Source organism: Heloderma suspectum, chromosome 1, assembly GCF_057233095.1.
Source record: "Heloderma suspectum isolate Gila_16-S chromosome 1, 16-S_ref, whole genome shotgun sequence".
NCBI classification, from domain to species: Eukaryota; Metazoa; Chordata; class Lepidosauria; order Squamata; family Helodermatidae; genus Heloderma; species Heloderma suspectum.
In genome coordinates, this window is record NC_139458.1 from 374898459 (window position 1) to 374922505 (window position 24047).

Consider the following 24047-nt stretch of genomic DNA (forward strand, 5'->3'; position numbering starts at 1 on the left):
GCCGCCATTATCCGTACACACTTTTTTTTTTTTTTTAAAGTCACCCATGATAGGCTACGTGACGATTGACGTAGCCTATCACGGCTGACTTTGCAAATCTAGCCGTGATAGGCTACGTGAATCGTCACCTAGCCTATCAGGGGGCGTTTTTTTTTTTTCTTCTTTGATTGCAATGGCGGCGGCGGCAGCCGGTCGAAAGACCGGCTGCCGCTCCCGCCCCGCTCGAACACCCGCCGAACCGCCGGCCGGACCCGCTGCCGGGAGGGACATTCGGCGAAGGTAAGTCCCGTCCCGGGGGGTGTGTGTGCGGGGGGCGGGGGGGGGTTGGAGGATTTCTCTCTGAAACTTGTTTGGGGGGCCGAACATGTTGGCGCTCGGCCCCCCGAAGTTTCGGGGAGAAATTCTCCGCCAACCCTACCTTCAACTAGAGGACACCTTCAAAATAGAAGATGGTCCTCCGGCAGCCCTTCAAATAGATGGACACCCTAACTCCTGGCTAGGAGCTGCAACCATTCAACCATTCATTCTATTTATATACCTCCCCAATACTCAAGCTCTCTGGGTGGTTCACAATCATGGTTTTCCAATGTATGTTTACATGCCCCCAAGTCTTTAGGGTTATGGAACTTCCCTTCACATCCACATCTTTACCACAGAAAATGCCAGTGTATTTGTAGTGCCATGGAAATTGTGCACTGGCCCTAAGTATATGAATACAGTGGATACCTCACAACCATTTGGATATGTGGCTTGTTGTCACATCTGTTTTTGCCTGATCTGGTGTTCTGTTTGCTTGAATGACATTCAGAAAACAATTCTCTCCTCAGCCAGTTCATGTGGGTAGAATTTTGAATGGATTATTTCATTTGGGTGATGGTTTGGATGCAAGGTCAAAACTGGATTTATACTGGGAAGCAGGGCTTATCAGTAACTAGGTACTTCTGCAGACTAGTTTCTCTGCATATCAAGGAATAGGAAAGCACGGGGTTGTATGAGACAGAATCCAACAGAGTGTTGCAGTGATAAGAGTTAGGTCAGGTTTCTGTGAGCATCTTTATTAATGATTTGTGAGGAGAACTAAACAGCATTTTAATTAAGAGTAGAGGAAAAGATAAAGCGGAAAGGTTTGCAAATATACACCAGATGCCAGGAAAGCATATAGAGGCACAGAAAGGTGTTTGGGACAATCCAAGCAAAGATTCAATCTAAATAAACGTTTAATATTATGATACACCAGAACAGAATACTACAAAATGCAAGACTGGCCTGTTTATGAAGAAATGATTATGTTATGGACTAAGGAAGTGGAAGCCATTCTTTTCTGTCCAGTTATACAAGCTCTTTTGGGTAGCTCATTTCCAAAATGATGGAGATCCATTTTCCTTGGCATTGCAGCCAGTTGGTTAAATGCTATCAGCTTATGTGAAAAATAAGAAAATGCAGTGCGTGTTTCCATCAGACAGATGGAAGCAAATTCAGTGGAAACAGAGACGGAAGGCTGATCTGCAAAAGAAGAATACAAACAGATATATACACATACTGCCACGTAAAATATTTTTTAAATGTCTAGAGTGCACATCCCTCCCCCCGATCCTTTTACAGGACAATCTCATCCAAGTAAAAACTGTGTACGTTCAACAACGGAAATGGGAAACTAAAGACTTATTTCTTTTCTATCACAGGAAATACATGTTAAAGCAAAAACCTTATAGGGCTCCAAAGCGCGCGTGTGGAGGTATTGCTGGTAAAATAGCGGCTGGGGAGGGAAGTATTAAACCTCCCATTCCTGCATGGGCTGGAGTCCCAATAAACTTCAGACCCCCTCAAAAGTGTTTTAAAAAAAGACATGTAGCTGCAAGCTGTGTCTTTAACGTAACGTGCAGCTTGGCTCTCTGTCACCCAACTCTTTAATAAAATTAAAAGAAGCAGTGTGGTAACGTTTATTTATTTATTTATTGCATTTATACCCCACCTTTTTTCCTCTTGCAAGGAACCCAAGGCGGCTTACATTATCCTCCTCCTCTCCATTTTATCGTCACAACAACAACCCTGCGAGGTGGGTTGGGCTATGTATATGGTGCAGCATCTTTCGAGCCACACTCAGCTCTTTGTGAGGGGAAATATAGCTACAGAGAGAGAGAGAGAGAGAGAGAGAGAGAGAGAGAGAGAGAGATGAATCTATTCTGTAGCGAAGAGGTTGCTCTACACTTCTAATTCTCAAACCCACAGCAGTCATAAGTTACTTGCTAAGCAATTGCTAAGTAGGATGGGTTTACTTCAGAGACCTGTCTGGGAAACGTTCCAGCTTTTTCCCTCCCTGTTTTGATCTCAAGGTTGTGCTTAGAATTATGCAGTGTTAACAGAATAAGAGACACAAGGCACATTACCTCAGTCCCTTGGATGGAAAAGCTGCAGAGTGAGAACAAACATTTTCTACAGGGGCACTTCAAAGTTGGCTGGCAGTTTGGCATCTCACTGATATTTCATTAGGTGTTAATGTGTCTCCTTTGCCCAGGAGACACATTAGTTATGGCTGAGTAGCGACGGGAGTGAGGTTTGATAGGAATTACATAGGAGGTTTTGTGTACACTTTTTCTTGCATATTAATGTTGTCTCTAGCTTGATTAGATGTGAGGCAATGGCGTTCTATAAGAGCTGGCCTCAAGCTAGAATGTCAGCATGGAGGAGGGATTGGGGTGGGGGTGGAGGAGTGGAAACAGATGGTGTAAAGGGGAAGGCAGTTGTGTTTGCCTGCAGTTGTCAAGGCACTTAGTTAAAAATAAAGTTTCAGTCAGTCATAAGCCAGCCTCAATAAACTTTATTTTCTTTGAATAAGAAAAAGGTAGGCTAAATCATTTTGCGTGTGTGTATGCGTGTGTGCGCGCTCCTGGCCACTGATCAAAGAAGGCCATTGGGCAAGGTCTCCAACAGTATGAGGCCCCATGGGGGACTGTTTAGTCATTGCACAGTTATTCATTGTCACAGCTAGGGATGGGGGAGAAATTCATTCAATTCACACTTTAATGCGAACTTACCTTTATTTTGCACTTTTGAACCAATGTGTGAACCGACACTCAGTTATCTTTGAATTTGCCCTTCCCCAAATTTTTCAATGGAGCTCTCCAATTAAAAAAAATGCATACAAAAATATATTAGGGAAAACACACACAAAATATTAGTGACAATAATGTGAAAGTGCATTATATTAGGAAGATTGCTTGCAAAAATATGATGTACATTAGGCAAAGATGCATGTATTAGAAGAAATGTACAAATGTTCATGGAAACGTTAAAAATTGTCAAATTTCAGGATGAATGGAATTTAAGATTGGAAAAAATCTTAAAATTCAGGTCAAACTGAACTTAAGACTAGAAAAATGACAAACTGAGAGAAACAGAAATTAGTTACAGCACATCTTTGTTACAGCACAACTAGTTACATCCCTAGTTACAGCGAATCTTTGTGATGGCTAATTCTACATGGCTGTTTATTTAGGATGAAATCAGCAACCACGAAACCATTACCAATGTTTTTCCTTGGGTAAATATATCGCAGGCAGGAATGAGCAACATGTCCCCAAGATCAGCCTCTATACAGACTGGAAGATGGCCAATCGCCAATGTAACACCAATTTTCAAAAAGGGATCCAGGGGGATCTGGGAAATTACAGGCTGGTTAGCTTAACGTCTGTTCCGGGTAAATTGATTGAAGGCATTATTAAAGATAAAATTAGTAAGCATATAGAAAGACAAGCTCTACTGAAAGAGAATCGGCATGGCTTCCAAAAAGTTAAGTCCTGTCTCACTAACCTTTTAGAGTTCTTTGAGGGTGTCAATAAATATGTAGACGGGGTGATCCAGTAGACATTGTTTACTTGGACTTCCAAAAGGCTTTTGACAGAGGCCTTCACCAAAGACTCCTGAGCAAACTTAGCAGTGATGGAATAAGAGGACAGGTCGTCTTATGGATCGGTACCTGGTTAAAGAACAGAACTCAGAGAGTAGGAATAAATGGAAAATTCTCCCAATGGAGGGAAATAAATAGTGCGGTCCTGTAGGGATCTGTATTAGGACCAATGCTTTTCACCCTGTTCATAAATGATCTGGAATTAGGAGTGAACAGTGAAGTGGCCAAGTTTGCTGATGACACCAAATTATTTAGGGTGGTTAAAACAAAAAGGGATTGTGAAGAGCTCCAAAAGGATCTCTCCAAACTGGGAGAATGGGTATCTAAAGGGCAAATGTGGTTCAACATAAGCAAGTGTAAAGAGATGCACGTCGGGGCAAAAAAATCCCAACTTCAAGTGTAGCCTGATGGGATCTGCGCTAGTGGTGAGCGATCAAGAAAGAGATCTCAGGGTTGTAGTGGACAGCTCCATGAAGATGTCAACCCAGTGTGTGGCCTCTGTAAAAAAGGCAAACTCCATGTTAGGCATAACTAGAAAAGGAATTGAGAATAGAGCTGCCAACATCATACTGCCCCTATACAAATCTATGGTGCAACCACACTTGGAACACTGTGTTGAGTTCTGGTCACCACACCTAAAAAAGATATTGTAGAGCTGGAAAAAGTGCAGAAAAGGGCAACTAAAATGATCAAGGGGCTGGAGCATCTCCCCTATGAGGGAAGGTTACAACAGCTGGGATTGTTTAGCTTGGAAAAAAGGAGGGTGAGACATGATAGAGGTGTACAAAATTATGCATGGTGTGGAAAATGGGGATAGGGAGACATTTTTCTCCCTCTCTCAAAATACTAGAAACTGGAGTCATCCCATGAAGCTGATTGGTGAGAGATTCAGGACAAATAAAAGGAAGGACTTCTTCACACAGCACATAGTTAAACTATGGAATTTGCTACCACAGGATGTAGTGATGGCCACCAATTTGGATGGCTTTAAAAGAGGGTTGACCAATTCCTGGAGGAAAAGGTTATCAATGGCTACTAGTCTTGATGGCTATGTGCTACCTCCAGAACCAGAGGCAGTAAGCCTATGTACACCAGTTGCTGGGGAACATGGGTGGGAGGGTGCTGTTGGGCTCATGCTCTGCTTGTGGGTTCCCAGTCAACAGCTGGTTGGCCACTGTGTGAACAGAATGCTGGACTAGATGGACCCTTGGTCTGATCCATCATGGCTCTTCTTACGTTCTTATACGCTGAGGGGCAGGGAGGTTGGAATGGCAGTTTGATGTTTATATATAATATAATTCAATCGGAGAGTAGTTTTGTGGTGGGAATGGTGGAGATATTCACTTTCACATGGGAGGCAGCTAGTGGTGTAGCTGTCAGTTCTGAAGTGCAGGCAGCTGTCTTGATCCATATCAACAAATCGCTTCTAGTAGCTCCCATCCCCACCAGGAAAAGGTCTTTTGTAAAGCTAATGGGTCTTAACTGCCCATTCAAGACCAAGCCATCCCAAAACAACCTGTGTTACAACAGAAAATATTGTTGATGGGAAGGTTCATTTCCTCACAGCTACTGGGAGAATTGCAGCTAAGCTCAGAGGGTGCAGGGAAGTCATGGGGGGTGGGGGTGGCAGAGGACATAATCATCCCTGTTACTCAAAAATGCCAGCATTGCATCCCTGTGAGCCCTGGCTCCATGTCCCCACTGGAAGCAGCATTTAGAAAAGTCCCAGAGCTAGCTCATTGATTAAATTTTGAGGGAGAAATGAGTCATGAACACCTTAATGACAGTATTCACTAATTCCATGGAAATAATACACCTGTTCATTTGAACAACTGGCTATCCAACAGTATTTGGATCAGTAAGGAACTTCTCAGCTTACATTTTGTTAATCCCTTTCCTACAATTACAGAGCCAAGGTTAATTGTGGACTTTGGGGTGCATAGTAAGGACAGGCAAAGAAGCAATGTTCATGTTTGCCCAGATTCTCTGAACATCAAGTTGATGTTAGTCTCTCCTTGATTTCCATGAGTGTTTACCAACTCTGTTTGTTTTGTGCTAATAGGAAAATTGTAGAAGATTTTGTCTATTTCCTCAAATTGCGCAACTTTCCCCCCATAGCCTGAAGTGTGAAATTGCACTTTTTTTTCCAAAACGCAGTTGTTCATTAAAAATTGCACATTTTCCACACGCTACTGTCTGCTCGAGAATTTGTGAGCATTTTCAGAGAATGCATTCTCCTGCTCACATCTGTGTTTGGGGCTGCAAACAGAGCATGTCTGAGTGTTTTGTGCACACAAATGATATTTCCATACACTGCTGGTGCATAGAATGGAGCCCCTCTACCCAGGCACGTGCTGCCCCTGCTGCTTCCCATTGGTTCATCGTTCTTGTCCCTTGTCTTCACTGTTGATTTCTGAGAAACCATGGCAGATGTGGCCCCTTTGGGGCCCATGCCTATGTCAAATATCTTATTTCTCCTATAAGCTAGTTGGCTTTGTAGAGAGGGAAATAATATCTTAGCGATGCTCAGAAGAAAGGCCGCTAAATTCAGGTGGCCAGTTGGAATACAAATGTTAATATTCTATAAAACTATTTTAAAATCCATGTAATGTTACTAATTCATGCCATTTGGGGATATGGTTCAACTGCTTTTTCAGATGCATTTATCTCAGAAGCTTACATTCTGATGTAGTGTTAAGACTTTTAAAATTCTTCCCCCTACCGCCCCAACAAAAAAACTCCCTTTTCCCCATTTTGTAGTTTACAACTTGGCTGCCTGAGGCAAAATATCATCAGTAATTTCCCAAGGTTACAGAGTGAGTCAGTTGCTCTTGACTGGGTTGGAATTCAAATTGTCTTTATTTCAGTTATTAGGCTTCATAGGCACTGCAGCTGCCTGCGTTGGCTACACAATAAAAGAAAAGAAAACAATCTATATTTATGTCAAGTTTTAAATCATGCACAGCAGATCTCTGCTCCAGTGGATTTCACCATGCATCCTTAATTTTATCTATTCGATTTTAGTATAGTGTCCATCCTATTCTAATGGCTTGATGTGGACTTCAGCAATTTGTTTTACAAAATTTGGGTGAATAGACTTGATATGAGATTTCTTCCGAAGTGAAATTCAAAGTGAATGTCGGTGTTTCTCCTTAGGAAAAACTTCTGAGGAATTTCAAGGGAAGACAGCAGCATTTCAATAAGACTAGTGGAATCTCCTGGGGCCGTTACACATGTCCCTGCTGCAACATTTCCTGTATACGGATATGCTCTGTGCATCACCTATTCATTTCATTGGGGCAAGTATCTGATGGGTGCTATTGTTCCCCGTAGCCAGACATGGCTACTCACAGGTCTGCATGTTCAGTCTCATGCCAAATTTTTAACCTAATACCTAGTTTATTGAAAGGTAATTGGAGTGGAAAGTCTGATTATCGCAATTTAAATTTCTGATCTCCACATGGTCATGCAGACAGAATTGGAATCTATTTGGCAGATAATAATAATTTCTTCTATGATGGAAATAATCCTTTCTCCAGATAGTAGTTCAATCAATTACTTCTTTAAAAGTTATTTGCATGCAGATATTTGTTCAACCTGCCCCCCCCCCCACATTACAATTTAATTGGAAAAATGTTGCATTATGCATTTATTTTATTTAAAATATTTCTTAATGGCTCTCCAGGGTGGTGTACAAAAGTGTAAATAAAACCATTTACAGAAACAGATACATACAATATAAGCGGGAAAAAACAGCAAATAGCTATACCAGAATAAGCAAGCAATTAAGCAGAATAAAAAGAGACTAGAGCAGGGGTAGGCAACCTTTTTGGGCTGGTGGACACATCTGGCAATTTGAGAAACTGCGCCAGGCACCACCACAAAATGGCTGCCATGGGAGGTATGGCTAGTCACAAACAGCCTTCTGTAGTGGTCCCCTGTCTGTGGAATTACTTTCCCAAGGAGTTCCATTGAATACATTTAGGGTGTAACCCTATGCATGTTTAGACAAAAAACAAGTCCTACAACTCCCAGCATGCCCCAGCCAAGGATTGTGCCCTTAGATGATGCCCGACCTTCAACTTCCAGCAGTCACTTAAGCTTTAATCTGTTGCTCTGATTATTACTTTTACTGCTGGCTCTTTAATTTTTTAAAAACAGTTCTAGTGTTTTTAATCTTGCATGGTTTTAATGTTTAATATTAAACCATTCTTTGATACTTTCATTGTTGTATTTTTTTTTGTTCGGTCATTTTTTGGTTGCTTTTTAAACGATTCTTAACTGCCCTGAGAGCCAGTTGGGCAGTATAAAAATATGAGAAATAATAAATAAAGGTGCACTCTTATGGCCTGCACTTGGAGGTCAGTTCCCTGAGAACTGACCTCCACCCCTCCCCGCGATGTTAGTCCAACTTTGAATCTTTTGTTGATAACTCCAGGCTACATAGCTGAGGCCTATTAAGACCAAGGGAAGGGTAAACCCACACATACAAGGAGTTCCATGTCACCGCGTTTGCGCTGGTAACTCCACGCTGCATGAATCCAGGCAGAGGGAAGTCCAAAAGACGTAGATCAAACCCAGCCTGCCGTACACTGAGCTGACTACAAACACAGACACACAATCCACAGCAACGAGAGTTCAAGTCTATGAAAAGCCTCACAGTACTTTTCATGGCAAGTCCTTAACAATCCAAAGTTCCAGTCCTGGTGCAGAGTGCCTCCAAAAGCCCAGACGATGATGGATCCAGACAGAGAAGGCTTCGAGCAGTGAAGACAAGACAGGAAAGGCTCTTTGCCTTTGCATCGGCTTAAAGAGGAAGGCGTGATTGTAGGACACCCCCTCCAGATCCCTTGACAGACAAGGGCCTTTAGCCTTTCAGCAAGGCCCCTGTCTAAACAGGACGGCACTGCTCAGCTCTCCAGCTGTGACACTTCAACCTGAGCGACACTTCTGAAAACCCCACCCCACCTCTGTCAGGTTCTCACGGACAGCTTCCAGCCTCCCTGCCTGCCAAGGCCAGACCAGCAGGTGGACAGGGAGTTGGGTGACTCCCCCTGGCTCTGCTCTGAGAACACTGGCAGAGATAAGCTCACACAGACTCTGGCATTCCAGAGGCTGAATAGGCCCAAGCCCTTCCGGACTACTTCTAATCAAATCCTGGCTATAACCTACAAGGCCCACTGCAGTGCTGAAGCTGGGGCCTGACACTATGTAGTATATAGATTGGCTGGCTAGGATTCTGTCACAGACTGGTAACGTGCTTATGGGCCATTTCTTGAGATACAGGCTAGGCTAGGGGACACGGTTTATTTATTTATTTCATTTCATTTCTATACCGTCCAATAGCCGAAGCTCTCTGGCAGTTCACAAAAATTAAAACCAATAGCACACAATAAAATACAAAATATATAAAACATTAAAACCACAGTAAACAATACAACCAGAATAAAACCAGAATAAAACCTAGCAGCAGTGCAGGGCTTTAAAATACAGATTTAAAACAGCAAAGCTAAAAGTCTAAAGAGCTAAAATGCTAAAATGACTGGGAAAATAAAAAGGTCTTCACCTGGCACTGGAAAGAATACAATGTAGGTGCCAGGCACACCTCACTAGGGAGCTCATTCCACAGATGGGGTACCACAGCAGAAAAAGCCCTCCTTCCAGTAGCCACCTGCCTCACTTCCTTTGGCAGGGGCTCACGGAGAAGGGCCTCTGAAGATGATCTTAAGGTCCGGGCAGGCACATATGGGAGGAGGAGATCCTTCAGATAACCTGGCCCCAAGCCGTTAAGGGCTTTGAATGTTAACACCAGCACTTTGAATCGGGCCTGGAAATGGACTGGCAGCCAGTGCAGCTGGAAAAGTACTGGGGTAATGTGAGCTCATTGGCCAGTCCCTGTTAACAGTCTTGCTGCCCTATTTTGGACCAGCTGAAGTTTCCGGACCGTTTTCAAAGGCAGCCCCACGTATAACGCATTGCAGTAATCCAGATGAGAAGTGATCAGAGCATGGATAACTGCAGCTAGGCTATCTCTGTCCAGATAAGGGCATAGTTGGTATACCAGCCTAAGCTGATAAAAAGTGCTTCTTCCTGGAGTTCTGTATCAACAAGTTCTTCACAACACGTATAAGGTCAAGGGAAACCATTTACTAGAATGTTTGACTGTCTCAGCATTTAAGGTCTTGCAATTATGACGATGCTAATTTGGCTCAAACAGTGTGGGTGTGTGACCAGGGAGGGTTGTGATGGAGTGGGTGCAAACATATGGTTGTGCTGGCCCTTGAAAGTGCAGGTAATTGCCAGACTCACAGGGAAATGAGACAGGAGGACATTTGATTTTACAACTGTATGATAGCATTCATGAAATATTTAATGGCCATGTCGGATAAATTAGACGCTTCTCTCTGCATAATGCAATCAAAAAGAATAGTATGGTGAATTATTTACGCAGCACAGCTGATACCGCTTTTCTCGACCAGTTTTTCTCAATGGTATTTGGTTCAGGTTGTTAAAAGTTAGGAGGGATGAAGGAAGCAAAACCTCAAAGTGTTTCATCATCAAATGTGAGCCTGACATTCAGGAATGAGCCCTGTGCAGAGTAATGGTGTACGAAAGAGGATGAAGGATTATGTGGAAAAAGGAGGAAATCATTAAGGGAGCTCACAAAACTAACTTTAATTTCCATACAGAGCGAACTTCGACGATGAGGTACAGAAACGACCGCTTATGGCTAGCTCCCGGCAGCATTATCTCAACTTGAGATACTCCAGAGGATCCATTATGCTGCAGGTTGAGGAGGAGAACACATGGAGGCACCCAGCTAAGTGAACAAGTGATCAAGCACTGTGGGGGTTGTCACTATAATTTGGCTTTTACGTATTAACAGCCAACCTAACCTAAATAACCTTTTAAGGTGGGGAAAGTTGTCCCCCCCTTCACCATTTTCTTTTAAACACAGAAGGATTTAAAACTCTGATAGCAGCTGGAATGCTCAGATTCCCCCCAATTACACTTAGTTTTGTTTAGAAAGCATACTGGGGATGCTGTTTACATATATGTAAGTGAAACATTGTCAAATAAATCCAGTATGGACACATTTCATTTCAAAAGATGCAAATGAGATTAGTTCAAACAAGGTTGAAAGGAAGAGGCATAAAGAAAACTGTTTTAAAATGGCCATTCAGTGGCATTTGTCACCTTGGAAAATATTTAAAATATATAATTCAGGTAGGTATGGTGAATCAGTCTATTTTCAGTCCATGACGATTTTCATGCATTTCAGCTGGAAGTCTGTTCTATTCCCTTTCCCCATTTTAAAAATCTGCATGAAAACTTGCATTTAAATAGGTGTTTAACTTTTCTCCTCAAAATGCACACTTCTAGATGTATTTTCATTCAAAATATGCATTTTTATCTGTATTTTAATATGTATTTTGAGCTGAATATTGTGTCAGAGCATTTTGGAAAGTGTGAAAGCCTGTGAATAACTAAATTCCAAAATATCTCAGTTTTATCCAAACTTATTTTGTATCCAGATATATTGCGGACTTCTTGATTTAACTTTTTAATTCTTGGATATAACCTTGTACATTCATTAGATATATAAAGCATAAAGCCTCAGTTTGTATTCATATTGATTTGAACTCCTTTGGTATTACTGTATTGTATTGCCACAAAAAAGCTCTAGTGATAAGGCAAACAATAAAGCAGACAGGGGATAAATGTGCCTAGTTCCTCTGTTAATAGCAAAAAATCTTAATACAACACTTTCATAAATACTAAGCGATGCTTTAGGAGTGTAAAATAGGGACAAATTGCTCCATATACCTGCTGTACTTGTTTCAGCAGCTCTAGTGTATCACAGCAGCTCTAGAGTATCAAAGGCTTTCTCAGCATCAAGGCACATACAGTAAATGCAGGAGATACTTCATTGTTCTTAATGTATCTGATGATATTCATAGTCTTCAATCAGCAGAACATGGAGAAGCACGAGTTTCAGAGATTTCCCCTCCTCCAGGAATCATCCCCTATATCTCCCCAAATCTGCTCCAGGCAGTTGGGGGAACCCTCCAGGGCAGACTTTTTGGGGGCAGGGCTGGGGGGCTGCAGAAAGGAGGGAGAGTCACTGAAAATCTCACCCCTCCCCACTGCACTGAAAGAAGCCTTCCTCTGAAGGTGGGAAACTAGTTGGAGTCTGCCCTTAATCTACTATTTTCTTTTCAATTTCTACTTAAGTGCTTTCCAGTTTTTAATTAATTCTTCTTCATTACCAAATGCATCCTGTAAGACAGGGGCAGCAACATTTGGCTCTCCAGAGGTTTTTGGACTCCAACTCCCGTCAGCTCCAGCCAGCATGGCAAATGGTCAGGATGACGGGAGTTGTAAACAGACAAGCAAAACTCAAGTTTGTTGAAGTTCTCCAAACTCCACTTTGAAGCTTGTTCCATCTCGTTCCAGTATCAGATTTCTTTCTTTTTTTTCCCTTGTTGCATGAAAATGTGTGTGCATTTTCATGAATATTTTTATAAATGTTCATCAATTGTGTGCATCTTTGAAATGTACACATTCTTATCCCAAAAGTGTGTTTGTGCACATTTTCAAAATTTTTTTTTTCAGGTACATTTTTCAAATGTATGTATGCTGTTGAACACATTTTTTTTGATCCATAAATCACTTGGCAAACTTGGAAATGAACAGACTTTGCTTGCAGATTGCGAATGAGTCTGTGTTCTGTCCAGAAAATGCAAACTGGGTACAATCCTGATCACAAACAAACTGAAATGAATTTCTCATACATCCCTATTGTAGGCCAAAAATATGGAGGACCACAAGTCCACCCCTCCCCCACGCTGTAAGATCTTGTGAAATTCTTCGGAACCCATAACAAAACTACCCTTTGTTTCTTTTCTTTTTTCCTTTCATGATCATACCAAAGTAACACTTGTAACTTTGAATAGAAGAATATTAAGGAGTTGCTTTCTTCTTACATATACCCAATGGTTTTTATGTCAAACATGGCATGCCTACTTCTATAAGACTATATAATCTCTGGTCTTTGCCAAATGGGCTTGCCAAAAACGTATGTCCCTTTGAGTGTGCACCTCTGGTGCTACCAATGGACTGTAAGAAGAGACTTTAATAGACAGTGCTTCTATTAAGGTCCAGCACTGAAAAGAGTTTGTGTGAAAAAACAGAACCTAGTAAGCTAGGTCATAGACATAGAATCATAGGGTTGGAAGGGGCCTACAAGACCATCGAGTCCAACCCCCTGCTCAGTGCAGGAAGCCTGATTCCCAGGCTGTCTCCCATCCAAGTACTAACCAGGGCTGACCCTGCTTAGCTTTTGAGATCAGCTGAGATCGGGCGCATCCAGCCCTTGTCTGGAGATCTACTTTCTACTGCTTGGTGGAGATGGTGGATGCAGCAAGCTTTCCCACAGAAGGAGCTAATTTTTACTCCTGAGTAAAAATGTCTCAGCTCCTGCTGCCTTATCCATGTATAAGCATGTTGATACATCAACTCTTTCATGCAGTTACATAATGGTTATATAGAAGCTCTCTTCACATGTGAAAGGGATCCTGGAGGCCACATACTGGTTACTGGCTCTTCCCCAAAGTCACATGGATCTCTGTGCCTCTGAGCTGAGAAAGCTTCTGCATGTTGGCCTCCATGTGTGTATTCTTCTGTTGAAGCTAAAAGTCTGTATGGAAGCCCTCTTCCAGCTCACATGGAAGCCTATATCCCCAGAGGTTTATGTGCAGAGTTTTCTCCAGTTTAGATGTCCATGCTAGTGCAGCACTGAAATTTGTCCTCCAATTTCCTGGAAGTTCTCTTTGTCCATGGAAATGGCTTCAGTTTTTCCATCTCATTACCAAGGTGCTTAAGCATTTCTTTTGGTGGTGCTTTTTGAATTTAATGTATCATTGCAAGGTGGCCGATGCTGCTCTCTCTCTCTCTCTCTCTCTCTCTCTCTCTCTCTCCCCACCCCCACTCTTTTATTAGACATTTCTTTGCAGCCTCCCTAGCCTCCCTAGCTTCCCACACTTCCTGCTCTGAAAAGGCCTCATGGGTGGGGTTACCTCATGACATTTTCCTTTGAGCCTTAATTGAAATGCAGCCTCCTTGAAAGCCAAGGAGGCTGCAGACCATCAGAGAGATGATTAGTCAGCGAAAGACAGGACACAGACACACATCCCTCAGCCCCTTTGTAAATACAAGAATCCCACATTCCAGCCATGAGAACGTCACTGATTTCCTTTGGAAACAAAGAAAGAAAGCTGTTTCTTTTCTGCTAAATTGATGTATAGTGTCTGAGGGGCCATAGGATACAGTGGATATTATTTAAATAATTATTACATTTCTATACCGCCCAATAGCTGATGCTCTCTACATGGCTGAAACAAAGCTCTGGCAGTGGAAGAAGCGTCATGAACCAGGACCCTGAACCCTTAGGAGGCTTCCATCAGGAAGAGGATTTGGTCATGGAAAGGTATCATGAGGCTTCCATCTTCCCAGGACTGAATTTTCCAGAAAAATCCCAGGGCTCCCCTGCATCCAGAGGAGGTTGCCTTGCTGTCTTCGGACTCCAGCCATAATGACACATGCCATAAGCAGGCCACAGCCACTCCCACATTGTTGCAACTTGAGGCTGCAGTGCTAACACAGGGCAGGGTCCCTTAGGAGACAAAGCCTCAGCAAGTGTAGAGGCAGAGCCAAGCAGCCTAAAGACAGGCATCTTCCTTCTTAAAGCTCAGTCTCGATCTGCTCCTTATTGGAGTAACATACAGACAACACTTCCAGCACCAGCACCACTCGGAGCTTTCTGTGGTACTGATCTCTTCCTGTTATGTTTCTCTGAGGAACCTAACCTGACCCCTGCTAAAGAGTGGACTGTAGCAGAAGCTGTAACTCAGGCTACATCACAGAACACCATCTGAGTCCATGGCCTGAAATGGTACAGTAGGAGATCCAAGTGTGGATTTCCCCTCTGCCCCCATCCACTATGGAAAGCTCCGCAGCTTCTACCTTACCAAGGCTGGAGTCATGACTTCAAGGAAGGGATGAAAGGAGAGGGATGGGGGCATGCTGGTAGGCAAGTAGAGGAGGGGCCATGGATCCATTGGATCCAGTGCTTCCCAGCCCCTGGCCCCACCCCAGACAGTGCGATGGGTTCAGAGGCCCGTTGAGTGGAAAATACTATAAAGGAGGTTGGAGATGCAAAGTTTTCCTCCATTACGCCTCCTGCCCTCCCAGCAGCAGTCTATTTATGTATTTATTACATTTATATACTGCCCAATAGCCAAAGTCTAGCAGGTTATTGGATACTTAGGAGCCCCCAAGTTTGGAGGCTTCCATCCCTTGGACAGGTAGGATTCTCTCTGAGAGTGCTAAAAAAGAATGTGGAAGAAATTTTCACTCCATGCTCCATGTGTGTATGTTGTGGGCAGAGGCAGGGAGTTCTGCAACATTAGGGGCAATGGACTCCTTTCATGTGATAAACATGTGGAGGGAGCTAGCTGAGATGTTCACTGCAGGGGCCATTGTGGGAGGGAGAGCTAAATGGCAGTTGGTCCCAGGCAAACCAATGTTGGAGGTGTTGCTGTTTCACTTCTCCCCGAGATGCAGCCAGGTTGCTGAGCTGCCCTGGTTAAGCTACAAACCAGGGCTGAGTCAAACATATCTCGAACAGGGTGGCGATGGCTACAACAGGCTCTCCTCAACAGAATTAATTTGCAAAGCACATTGTCCCTGCTGTAATAAGTCAAAGTGAAGTCATCAACATGCCCACTCGGGTTAAGAGCTTGCCCATGGCTCTGTGAAATATTATACAGATATCCTGCAGTCAATGAAATGATACATCAAGCACTAGGTTGACACTGACAAAGAGCTTATGACTTGAGGAACTGTTGGATACATAATTCATAGACCACATTTGGGACTTAGGGAAGAGAGGAAAACAAGCACTGGAACCACCTCTTCTACTTAGCACACTTCCAGTCTGCTGTGTTATGAACTACTGCAAGAAACAGATATAAATAGTAATATGGTGCTACTGTATAATGGACTTTAAAAATATTTAGAGGAAGGAAAAAAGCAGGAGCATGAACAAGGCTCATGCGTCCATGAAACAAAGAGGACAATGTCATTGAATGAACCACAGTTTAAAGGTATCTGGTGACTTAAAAGATATTCAGAACTTTTTTTTCTTTTTGATTAGTGATTAACTACTTTTCATTAAAAAAAGCAAATTACCACCTGTTCTCTAGCTATTATTGACATTTTTAAAAAAGACCCTTGTATGAGAGAAATTAAATAAGCAGACCATTGAAGGCTGATAGCTTTATTTTAATATTTTTGATTCTGCCTTTCAATTCTATGAGTTTCTAAGGTGGCTTACATCTTCAATTTTTTTTTAAAAAAAACACATACAAATACAAATAACCCCCTCAGAAAACTAAGAAAACATTGTGCACAGCTTAGCAGGCAGAAGTGGTAAATACAAAACTAAGAGGGAAAAGGCCTGGCTGAATCCGCCCCCCCCCGCTCTTCGCGCAGCACCTGAAATTCATTAAATTGGGCACCAGGTGAGCATCCCAGGGGACAGCATTCTGAAGATGGGGCAGCAGAACTGAGGAGATCCTTTCCTCACTTCCAACTATCTTTTCTTAACTCTAAGAGTGAGGGCCTCAGAGGACAACCTTAACGAATGAGCAGGTTCATGTGGGACCAGGTGATCCTTTAGATCAAGACTGGGGGAACCTTTTTTGGTTGAGGGTTTCATATCTTCAGGATGCATGCCTGCATAGTCATAGGGTGGCCAGGTGTAGTCTTTTACAGTCCTCTGTTTGAAGGGCTACCAGAGGACCGTTCTCAATTTGAAGGTATCCTCTATTTGAAAATCCATCCTGTTTAATTCCAGTTCAAAGATAGAAGGCAGTATCCAGTACTGGTGCTGTACTCCCACCCAAGCAAAAATGCTTATTTCTGGATCGGGGCAGCTCAATGGACCTTCCTTCTGCTGTCTGCTGATCTGCCCCAATCAGGAAATTAGTGTTTCTACTCATTTTGGATTGTTCTTAGAACAGCTAGCTCCTCAATCCACTAGCAGTGAGTCTCACTGGTGAATGGGCAGCTTGGATACTGCCCAAAGAACTATAAGAACTGCTGCCTATCAACAATTAGTACCTGGATTAGACTGAACAGGCAATTAGACTGAAGAGGCAGGCACACAGGACACCCGATCACAGTCTTCTGCACTATGGTGAGATGTACTGTATTTCTATTGAAATTATAATAATTATTCTAAATTTGAACCTATACATATAAATTAGCACGTGCAAATTGCTATCTTCCTTTTTGGTAAGGCATTTCCTCTTTTGTGGCAGTTCATCAGATGTCACCCTACTCTCTCTCTCTCTCTCTCTCTCTCTCTCTCATTCATTCATATATACACACACACACCACACACACACACAGAGGAACTAACAGCCAGATATGGAAACGTTTGGAAGAACCATAAAATGTTGGTTGGGTACTAGTAACCCTTTTGGCTGGAGCCTTAATTTGTAGGATACTTAGAAGAATGGTAAATTTATCTCTACTCTGTTCTCCCAGCTACCATTGGCTTTGCTGGCAAAGGCTGATGGGAGTTTTAGTCCAAAACATCTGGAGGGCACCAGATTGGGGAAGGCTGTTCTAGGTGGTAAGGTCAGGTTTTCAGGACACTGAAATGGTCCTAGGAAAGGTGGTTTTTGAGTTGGCAAAGCCCAAACGCTCAACTGAGCTCATTAATCCCAAGCACTGTCAGAGAGCCCCAAGTCAGTCTCATGCGAAGTTGCAGGAATTTAAAGTAGTATGCTGGCTTGAAGCCATACACTGTGGTACCTATAGAGCAGGTTGTCACACAAGAAAGTGCCTGTGTCAGCTGTCAGGCATGTCCTGGTATAGCAAGCCAGGAGGGCCAATATACCACAGTACCATTGAACAGCCTGCATATATTCTATAGCCTGTACCCTGTCTCCTCCAACAGCCTTGTGCACTATGCAGACTAATTCAGACTTTTCACCTGCAAGGTCTATGTTGTCCCTTCTGCGTTTGGAATCTGACAACTTGTCATCCTCCTCAGATACCTGCTGTCACACATTTAGGGGTAATGGCTCTGACTTGGAATCATTACCAGTGGATACACTCCTAGTGGGGTCACAACTAAGGCTGTGCATTGCTTCGGTCCTAGGGATGTACGAAAGGGTCTTACCTTGTCCCGCAGCTTTTTTCGCGGTGGGGGGGAGGCGCGTCGCTTCTCCCCCCGAAGTTCATGCGAGCGGGGGGAGGCTTCCCGCCTCGCCTGGCCGAAATTCAGGCCAGGCGGAAGGCACCCCATCCCAACATCTCTACTGTCACAATCAAACAGGGTACTTGAGAGACAGTGAGAAGGAAATTATATAGAAAAGATGGAGTTAGGCACATTAAGTTGACCAGACTTTAGAAATCCAGCAAATTTTTACCACAGGGCAGTTGCATGAATCAACCATCTGTTAAGTCCAAGATGGCAAATTGGCAGTACACAGCCTGGATGCCAACTTTATCTGGCCCCAGATTACCACATGTCATTTGGATTTCAAATAAACCTGCAGCAGAGATTAGGGATAGTGATCTTCTCCTAATCACTGCTTAAATACCTTACTTCTCTGATTATCCCTTTATGACCTTTCGTTTGAGTTCAAGAACAGCATATCTTACCTGTGCCTAGCACAAAAACTACTACGCCGAACTATCTGAAATTTGGCAGATAGAATCCTCTCTGTGGGGGCTGAGAAGTTCCCAAATTTCATGTATTTATCATATACACAGAAAAAGTTATGGCCATTTCTCTTTCCCAATGCAAGTCAATGGGAAAATGTCATGTCAGAATGATTCAGGTACCCGAATCTCGCTTCAGATCCAAAGTGAAGCAGATGGGGTCTGAATCAGTCCAAAGCAAAGCAGGGCTGCTTCGCAAGGTCCAAAGCGGCATCCGAAGCAAAGCGGTGGGTCAGTGCACAGCCCTAGTCACAACATCCACCTCTTACTTCACTTTGGCCTGTATGGTTCAACTATGGAATGTCCTGTCATGAGAGATCCACCTGCCTCCTTTATTTCCTTTTAGGCACCATGTAAAGACTGCCCTTTTATCCAGACTTTTGGCAATTAGCTTACATTTATTGTTCTGTTTCATATATACCTGGAGCCATTTGGAACTTGCTTGATGTTTTACTTCATGATTTTTAAGTCTCTCTTTAATGACTTGTTGTTAGGTCCAGTCTGTTATTCATGGGAGACATGCAGCAAACAAATGTTTTAATAAAAGGAAATAAATAAATTACGTAATGTTCAGTTGTATGTTTGTATTCAACTATACAAAATTGGGAAAGGAGTACAACAAGGCTGCATATTGTCACCCTGCTTATTTAACTTATATGCAGAGTACATCATGAGAAATGCCGGGTTGGATGAATCAGAGGTCGGAATTAAGATTGCTGGGAGAATTATCAACAACCTCCGATATGCAGACGATACCACCCTAATGGCAGAAAGTGAAGAGGATCTCAAGAGCCTCTTGTTGAGGGTGAAAGAGGAGAGTGCAAAAGCTGGTTTGAAACTCAACATTAAAAAAACTAAGATCATGGCATCTGGCCCCATCACTTCCTGGCATATAGAAGGGGAAGAAATGGAAGCAGTGACAGATTTTACTTTCTTGGGCTCCAAGATCACCGCAGATGGTGACTGTAGCCATGAAATTAAAAGACGCTTGCTCCTTGGGAGGAAAGCTATGGCCAACCTAGACAGCATAGTACTGTCGGCAAGAGACATCACCTTGCCGACAAAGGTCCGTCTAATCAAAGCTATGGTTTTCCCAGTAGTAATGTATGGCTGTGAGAGCTGGACTATAAGGAAGGCTGAGCGCCGAAGAATTGATGCTTTCGAACTGTGGTGCTGGAGAAGACTCTTACGAGTCCCCTGGACTGCAAGGAGGTCAAATCAGTCCATACTAAAGGAAATCAACCCTGAGTGCTTATTGGAAGGACAGATACTGAAGCTGAAGCTCAAATATTTTGGTCACCTAATGTGAAGAGAAAACTCTCTTGAAAAGACCCTGATGCTGGGAAAGACTGAAGGCAAAAGGAGAAGGGGACGGCAGAGGATGAGATGGCTAGATAGCATCACCAATGCAATGAATATGAACTTGAGCACACTCCGGGAGAGAGCGCAGGACAGGAAGGCCTGGCGTGCTATGGTCCATGGGGTCACGAAGAGTCGGACATGACTGAACGACTGAACAACAACAACAAATACTATAGAGCCCTTCTGGGTCAGAAATCAATGGCAATTTGACAAAATATACCCTAGAACATTAATGACACTCAACCTTTCTTTCAGCAGAAAGGACTTCAGTGGTACATTTAGGCATTTATTCAGGATTTTCTGAGTTTGGTCCAGTATCTTAGCTGAAATTCTGTCCTTTCCCTCCACACAATATCACAGCACTCACAAAAATGGAGCAACTCTTAAAGCAGCAGGCTGAGCTGACTGGGATGACGGATTTCTCCAGGTTAGCTACCTTCACAGAGGAAAATTTTATTCTGACACTACCACATTGACATGATATTATCAGAGCAGAACCTGCTGACATCCCACTGTTCATTTCATTATTGCCTTGTTTTTAATTGGTTTCCCACTGCTTTATATTTTTTTTCTTGTAATGGATTATTTTAGGTATTTATGCAGAACAATACTTGTCATACTTCAAAATGATTTTGAACTGAAAGGTGACATTCTGTCTCAACTCAAGTACACATTCCGCTAGTGGTGAAACTCTCCAGCTTGTTATAAACATTCCCAGCGCACTTTAGTGTCCAACCTGACTTATAAATTGGTTACATCCATCCATACACCATCCTTGTGAGATAGACTGTTAATAACTCTGTTGTGTAGATGGGAAATTGAGATATAGTAATTTGTCCAAGGTATCCAGCAAATGTATAATAATTAAAATGTAATTGTATAATAGTGAAAATGTGTCCCTGTTGATTCTTCTGGGTCTTTTGGTATCATTGTCCTTGGTATTTTCTGGAGTACCTTGTTGGGATAGGTTTAAGTCTTTTCTGAGGGACTGGTTACTCTACACTATTGCTGTTGGCTTGTGTGGTGATTTTTGCTGATTTCCCCACACCCAGAGGGTCCCACAAACGTCTGGAGCAGCTTTTCAGAGGGTTGCGGGCAGAAGGAATCAGCAAATGTCCCTTTACTTCATTGGAACATCTCATGGATGGAGTTCTGCTGATGAGAACTCTGAATCTAGCATGCATGCGCACGTGTGTGTGCATGTGCGTGCGCGTGCATGTATTTTTTTCTACAGTTGCTTTTCATTAAAACTAGGATGCCAGTTTAAGATTTCTAAGTCATTAATTATCTGCCTTTTAACTGATCCATTCAATTGATCAGATTTAAATCAATTTCCACATTAACAAGACCTCAGTATAATTTCCAGACGCTGAGGGATATACTGATAATGTACTATTTAATAAGCAAAATACCACTCATTGTTAAAAGGAAATACCATCTTCAACATTTTATTTTTCATTCCCAATTATAGTAACATGCAGAACCAAAATAACCTAAAAATAAGCAGATGTTCCCATACCTTGCAGTACTCTTCATTTTAAAAAATCAGTTAGTTAGTCTACCATTTAAACCAATTAAAGCACGCAGTCCTAATTTTTAAAATTGTTAAAATTCAGACTTGGTACAAAGAACTTGAAACAGAACACAGTTGGCAGCATGTAATAGAGCAAGGAAAAGAAGGAGAAGAAAAAGAATACCTAATATCTCTGGAAGTAGAAAACCATTTTTATACATAGAAAGTGTCACATTTAACAGCTGAATGACAGCCCAGATCAGGGACTGAGCAGAGGGGATGACAGAAGTCCAGATGGTGGGCTATGATCCAGAGGCACAGCACATTAACTTGCATTACAAGGTGGTTGCAAGGTGAGAACCAGGGACATGTTTGCTAAGTAATAGGATTGGATGGAACTTTAGAATGAAAATGAGGGTTGATCCCATCTACACATCAGACATGTCAGGTGGGAATGCCTCTGGTAATTTGTCCTTATTGGAGCTGTAAAATGTACCATCCATAAACACATCTTTTCTGTCCCATGTGCAATACTCCTGCCTTTGAAGAACAGTTTGGACCAGGAAACCTTAACCCCTTCCAGGTTCAGTTCAATGCACTCCCCTAAATTGGTGCCACTCTACTTGTGGTTGAGAAACCATAAATGTTTGCACACTCCCATCAGGTTGTGGTGGCAGCAGGTGACAGGTTTGTGCGCATGGACAACCTGAACAATTGTTCAGTCTTTCTTGTGGGGAAAGAATAATGTGAGTTATCTGATCATACGTTTTCACTGATAATGGACTGGATCCTGAATTTTTGTTCTACTAGTGGTAGCATCCTGCAGTGGCGTTCTGCTCAGAACACTCCCATTAGCAGAAAGTGTTTGTGTGCGAGTCATAGAATAATAGAATAGTAGGGTTGGAAGGGCCCTCCAAGACCATCGAATCCAACACCCTGCTCAATGCAGTGTATAAGAGACATTTTTTGCCAGTTCTCCCTCCCTCCCTCCCTCTGCAGCCCACAGCACCACCATCTCCCCCACAGTTCTGGAAGGTGCCCCAACCCTCTAGAAATGATTTTTGGGGGCATGTAGGGAACTGCAGGGAAAGGGTGTACGACAGAGCTAGAAAATTACATGAGCTCCTTTATGCAGCAACCCTCTATTCAAGGCCCAGACCGAATAAGTCAGTAGTATTCCAGAGTAGTTAGGTCACATGGGGAGAGAAAATCCTTTCCCTGAGCCTGGGGTCTTCGTCAGAAACCTCAAATGCTTCCCAACTAAATTTAGAAAAAAGCAAATATTTATGAATCAAAAAGCTTGTACAAAAACAGAAGAGAAACAGAGAATACATCAATAAGAAAACAAACCTAATTTCTTACTCTACATATCCTGCTTGAACTCCAAACTTACTCTCTCACACCAGTCTCTGGGGAATACCTCGCAATCCCCCACCTCTTTGGTTGGGAGGAGAACCAGAGTCCAGAATATCAGTCCATCTAGCTACCAATGGTCCCACAGTCTGAAAGAAGCAAAACTTCTATAGTCCTTTTTCAGGGTTAGCCACAAGAAGAGGGCAAAAGAGTGATACACCTGATCCTAATCAGGCTGGACTGATAACAGGGCCAGCTGTTAATTAACAGGAGAAATACTGGGCCCACTTCCAGCAAACTGATGATCTGGAAGGAGATTTGTTCAAAAGACAGTCCTACACCTGGCCAGGAGTGGGGGGAAGGAAATCAGCAATGTTTGCACTGTCCTGCATTCAGCCAGCAAATTCTTGTGGGTCAAAACGCCACTTGCTGATGGAAGGAGCCCTTAACACCATGGGAGGCTTTTGCTGGATCCAAACCAATGCATTCAGAGGGGGGTATAAATTTAAATAAAGTATTGCCAATGGGGTGGGAGATTAAGCACATGAATGATCATGCTCCCCTACCACACCTCTACTTACTGCAAGTGTATGAACTAAGCTCATAACAGAAAATGTCAAGTGCCCTAGGGATGGGTAGTTGTCATTCCACCACATGCTAAAACGTATTGGAAGGTGCCTTTGCCTTATGATGAACTTGTTTTCCTATTTAGTATATGGAATTACTTTTGCTCTCCCTGAATGATCCTGATGATTACTGCAAAAGTATTAAAAGAAGTCATGCCAACAGCTTCCAGTTAGTTTCAATCATGAATCTAAGAATCATTTGGGTGGCCCAGTTGCTGTTTCAGTGATGCCAAGTTTCTAAACATGATCAAAGGCCCTCTAGCAGGAACAGTCCCTTAATCAAACAAGAGCTGTTAATGGTTATAAAAGGTCTGAGACTAACCTTTGGCTGTCTGTGTTTACTCCAAGGACATGAAAAGTATGTGACTGATGCTGCTAAATATTTGTCAGGCCTGAAGTTGCTGGGTTCATTATTAATAGGTTTTCATCTCTTCTACCAAAATCAATGGTAGCTTTTGTTGGAATTTGATTTTCATTGCAGTCCCTC

General features: G+C 42.7%; 2 long non-coding RNA genes across 3 annotated transcripts in view; one reads left to right on the plus strand and one right to left on the minus strand.

The window, feature by feature from the left end:
- Positions 1-11626, plus strand: part of LOC146359882 (uncharacterized) — a 70653-nt gene extending 59027 nt beyond the window's left edge. The window contains exons 4-5 of the long non-coding RNA XR_014786816.1: positions 7064-7206; positions 10597-11626. This is a non-coding gene — a long non-coding RNA (uncharacterized LOC146359882). The remainder of the gene's footprint in view (positions 1-7063; positions 7207-10596) is intronic.
- LOC146359883 (uncharacterized) lies at positions 1017-23086 on the minus strand. 2 transcript variants are annotated; one of them, XR_014786814.1, is made up of 7 exons: positions 22975-23086; positions 19128-19207; positions 18162-18321; positions 3811-3976; positions 3036-3120; positions 1973-2126; positions 1017-1503 (listed from the first exon to the last, which is right to left on the minus strand). It is a non-coding gene; the product is annotated as an uncharacterized LOC146359883 (long non-coding RNA). The 2 variants fall into 2 exon arrangements; XR_014786813.1 differs by lacking the exons at positions 18162-18321; positions 19128-19207.
- Positions 23087-24047: the final 961 nt, after the last annotated feature.